General features: G+C 40.9%; 1 long non-coding RNA gene across 2 annotated transcripts; it reads right to left on the bottom strand.

The window, feature by feature from the left end:
* Nucleotides 1–1,307: 1,307 nt before the first annotated feature.
* Nucleotides 1,308–3,019, bottom strand: LOC138688535 (uncharacterized). 2 transcript variants are annotated; one of them, XR_011327398.1, is made up of 3 exons: nucleotides 2,778–3,019; nucleotides 2,558–2,688; nucleotides 1,308–1,605 (listed from the first exon to the last, which is right to left on the bottom strand). It is a non-coding gene; the product is annotated as an uncharacterized lncRNA (long non-coding RNA). The 2 variants fall into 2 exon arrangements; XR_011327396.1 differs by having other exon boundaries at nucleotides 2,558–3,019.
* Between the last annotated feature and the right edge of the window lie 1,808 nt (nucleotides 3,020–4,827).

The following is a 4,827-nucleotide window of genomic DNA, read 5'->3' as shown; positions in this document are numbered from 1 at the left end:
TGATCAGAGATCTAGAAAATGCAGCTGGTTAGGTTGACTGAAGAAACAGATGATATCTAGTGTGAATAAGAGATTGTGATTGATGGGAATTGCAGTTGTTATTTATTTAAGAACAATGAGATTGTCTCTGGTACTGCAGAGGTAGAAGGGAAGAGTGGCATCTTCCTTTCTTACACCTTATGTTTCCGTACTTAACCAAGTACTTGACCAAGATGTACCTCTTTTGCTGAAAAAATCCAATGACTTTTTGAGCCTATAAAAATAGAGGGATTGGCTAGACAGCTATAAGAGATAATATCTGTTAAGCCAAAACTCTCCTTTGCTGTACAAAGCCCATAGTAGATTAGAGCTTGTCTTTGTCTCAGTCTTATTGGAGATGGGTCAGCTGTGCATCCTCTGGGATGTGTTCTGGCCCTAAAGGTTAGTAAAAGCACTTCTTGTAAGGAAAATAACTTCCCTACCAAATGAGACAAAATAACCCAGTCAAACAAACAAAAACTTCACAGCAATCTTCAGATAGCTTCCTCTGGGAAGAAAGAAAAGGCTCCATAAACATGCCTTTCTGCACGTTCCTGAAAGTCAACAGTTTTCCTTGGTCAGGTGAAGTTGTGTGATCTGGTAAGTCAGGTAAACTGGAGCTACATTGCCACGATGGTATTTGGACCAGGTGACAGTACAAGCTGGTTTGGAGTGCAGTGGGAACACTATATCTGCTTCCTTCAGAGTTGAAAGAAAAATTTCTATTGCCATGCGGAGATCCTTAGTCAGGTTCTTACTGGAAAAAGAATTAAGTGACACATTTTACCTTGGCCCGAAAGAGCCAGGAACTACTTGAGGACCCTCCTCCCAAAAGAGAAAATAATCTCAAACAAATAATTCATGTCCCTTATTAAACTGTAGCGGTAATGAATGACAGTTAGTGCCTTACAAATGGGATCTGCAAGAGGAAATTATTTTTACAATCCACTGATGCTTCTCCTTTGGAGGGTTGCCGATTTGTTTAGATTTGTCATTTGCATATTTCCAGCCCCTGAACTCTTCTGTGAATTGTCGTCTCTACCTCCTCTTTGCTGACAGCTGGTCATCCACCTCCCTCTAAGCTGCGTGAAAAAATTTGCCCTCCCACAAGTACATTGTTTTGGTTTTTGTATAGGCAGTGATAAGTGTTGAGTGTAAAAGACTCTTTGATAATTTAATTCACTTTGCTGAATTATGATTCTGCATGCACCATTAGTTCAATCACAAACCAGCTACAATAAGAATTAGGTCTGTTTTGCAACATGAAGCAGACAAGGCTGTTCAGTGGAGCAGTCAAGGGTGTTTAATGTTACATTTGTTGTTGACTTTGAAAACAAACACATGTGCACTGACGTACAGCAATCTAGAAGTCCCATGCAGATATAACGGCAGTGGCATCTCGGGGATCCTGGGCTTGTGTTCAGAGATGGAAGTGACAGAGAGGTGGCAATGCTGAGTGAGTGCCTCAAGTAGTTGTGCAAGTTGTACCAGGCAGGAGCTGTGGAAAAAGTGGCTTTCCCCAACTTCATAGGAAATCAAAGGACTAAAGAGTGAAAAAGAGGAGCTTCCATCATGAGGAGGTGATGTCTGAGGAGCAATGAATGGGTTTAGACAAAGAGTATGAGCAACAGCACTTTAAGGAGGGACGTCACTCGTCTCAATGCAGGTTTGAAAGTTTGAAAGAGAAAACTTCATGTCACTGGGTTACATTTAGTATTGAATTCTGATCAACTTTCCATTCTAATAATATTTGCCTTGACCTTAGCAGGGCAATTTGTGTCAGAGAGGTAATCTCAACTTCTCCCTCATCACTTCTCCCTCATCACTCTTTCACCCCGCATTTTAACACTTACTCATGAGAGGTTGGCTGGGAAACCACAACAAAACACCACCTAACTGTGGCTGAGTGCCAGCCTACAGCTACAGTCCAATGCATATATCGCTTAAGAACCTCCCCAGTATTTATTTTGGAATTCATCATCCTAATATTTTCAAAATTAAGTAGTAAAGTATTTAGCATGCCCTCTTTTACTTTTCTCTCGGAGCCAGAATTTTCAAAAGGAAGTCCCCAGTCAGAAAAGTGTTCTTGGCAGGGAAATTACTTTTAACCACCAATATGTTGTTCACTTATGCTGTAAAGGCCCATGCTGGTCAAGGGGGAAAGTCAACAGCTTCATCCTTGAACAGCACTGCGTGACATGGAGAGGGGTGAGAATTCAGTGATGACAGCTGAGAGTTATCTCAGTACTCCCCTTATCACAGAAATGGTGCAAAGCCATTTTGGCCTGTAGGAAAAGGCAAAGATGACCCACTTGGTAACCTATGACAACACTACAAAATGAAAATGTTTGCCATTTACATATGACTGGGAACAGTAAAAGGATTTTTTGGTAGTAAATTTTACATCTTTTTTATTTTGCCAGTCAATGGTAAAGCAGACAGAGCAAATTGTTTTTTGAATGTACATATTGAGAAGCAAGAATTTAATTCATTGCTTGACACACCTTTTCTTAAAATAAATAAGGATATATCTCACTACCTTAAGGTCTTCTGAGCCGGTAGGTCCTTGTCTTTGTCCTTTCCTGCTTTTCCTGCAGAGGAGCTCATAGACTTGAGCTGCTTCACCCAGCACATTTGCCATCTGCCATGTCCAAGAACCTGCTCCAAAATCTATTGAAATGCATACAAGATCTTCAGCTTAGACCCCAGCTATTAAACAAATATCAACTGAACATATTTTTGTTGTTCAAGATAATGACCTGTTTCCTGTCACAGGCTGTTGTAGCTTTCAGATCTCTCGTTGTTATTTTCTAATATTTAGATTACAATGGCAGCTCAAGGTCCCAGCCAGATGGCTGCTGCCTTGTGCTAGCCTCTGCCCATGCACATACACCAAAAAGGCAGTCCCTCCCCAAATAGCTTATTACCAATGCCATTATCACAGAAGTTTCCTATTGGTGTGTTTTATATTGTAAGCTTCCATTACACTAAGGCAGCAATAAACCTATGATCCCCATACTATTTATGGATTGGTTCATTACATTTCTTTTAAAAAGCAATATAAATGTCTAAACTCCTATAAATACATCAGTGTTGCTGCTTATCTTGCTTGTTAAACTGGCAGTTTTGTAACCTCAAGACACTGCAGCTGTGTAATCTTTCACATCCATCTATCTGGCACAAGAACTGTGGGGTTTTTCCTTTCCTGCGTTTCCAGGTACAAAAAAGGTGCTTTGATACGCTGCTTGTAAATGAACTGCAACTGCTACTGATTGCAAATGTATTGGCTTATCCTTAGAAATGCTGGCCTGTAAGGCAAGACAGGAATTTCTATAGTCATTTGGTATTCTGATCTTCAGTCAAAACTAGCTGTATGACAACAATGAAAAAATTCCTGTTTTCAGCCATGAATCAACATCTCTGTCATGCTGGAACTCCATTGGCAAATCCTTGACAATGAGATGCTTTAAAATATTCAGAGTTTTCAAACACTGATGCATCCAAAGACAAAAAGTCTAATGCACATATCCTCTGGTGTTGCTGCATTTGTCACGCCTCAGAAGAGAGAAGACAGTGGAGTTCCTACTCTGAATGAAGACATCTATAGCTTCTGTTAACTTTTGCAGGGATATACTTGGATTTTGCGCTGGACTTATGCTGTATGGCTGTGGTTATGAACAGCTGCAATGAGGCTGGTGGCAGAAGTAATAAGAGTTCATTTTTACAGCTCAGTAGCTGTTTATTTTTTCTCTTCAGAAGTTTAGTTTTCACTTAAAATAACAAAAGCAACCCCCAATTCCTTTTAGTTACAAGCAACTTTATGAGCTGCATGTCAGGAAAGAATCGTTATACTGGGCTGAGTAAGTAAGGAGTCACTCCAGAAAAGCCATCAAACTCGCACTGCCATGAAGGCAACACACCCGAGATTGGAGTCTGGCCCAGGGAGTGCTCAGTACCTGGGGACATCCGCCAAGCTGGCCTGAAAAGCTGCCCCTCAGAAGAACCTGGGCTGCAAATTACAAATCACTAATGACTCAAAAATTTAAGAAGCTGCAGTCTTCTACAAGCACAGCTTTCTGTCAAAACCACATGAATCTCATCAAGATGGATGTGAGCTAAATCGATTTTGAAGAACAGTGCTGTTGGCTACAAACCATTGATAGCTGACCTCTCGGAAACTGAAGGCAGTGCCTTATGTGTGCACAGATCCTGTCCCAGCTGTGCAAATCAAATCTTGTGGGTGTCCTTCGAGGGCCAAGGAGGGAAGGAGGAGAGAAGTAGATAGTAAAGAAAGAATTTAATTCTGTAACGTTTTCCCAAGTTGACAGTGGTTCTCATTATCTGCTATGTTTCATGCCTGACTTTTCTTCTGAGACATTTGATTTGCATCATCACAGTTAATTCTGTAGGCCACAGTATGCTTTGGCATCTTTGCTGTTTTAGGAGCCCAAGCAGTGCATTCTTCTTCTGTCTGCTTTTAGCAAGAAAAATCTCTCCTTTTCTACAAAATCTGTACTTCATAAGTAATAAAAAATGACATTTTTGCTGTGCTAAACTTAGGAGTTTGACTCTTAAACCCCTATTTTTTTCCTGTAAATCCATTAAATGGGTTCACCTTACTGCCTTACCTTAGAGTAAATTACATCCACTGGTTACTTCATCCTGCTGCCTACTTTGCAGGGAGCTGGGAGGAGGCTTTGAAATGTGCCATGTGTTCATTCTGTAAGGAAGACTGTACAGAACAGTTGAGTGTTTGTAGACAAAGCAGAGGGAGGGTCACCGTGCTGGGGGACACTGTGCTGATCTCCA

Source organism: Haliaeetus albicilla, chromosome 2 (genome assembly GCF_947461875.1).
Source record: "Haliaeetus albicilla chromosome 2, bHalAlb1.1, whole genome shotgun sequence".
Taxonomy (NCBI): Eukaryota; Metazoa; Chordata; class Aves; order Accipitriformes; family Accipitridae; genus Haliaeetus; species Haliaeetus albicilla.
This window is presented reverse-complemented; position numbering and strand designations above follow the sequence as displayed.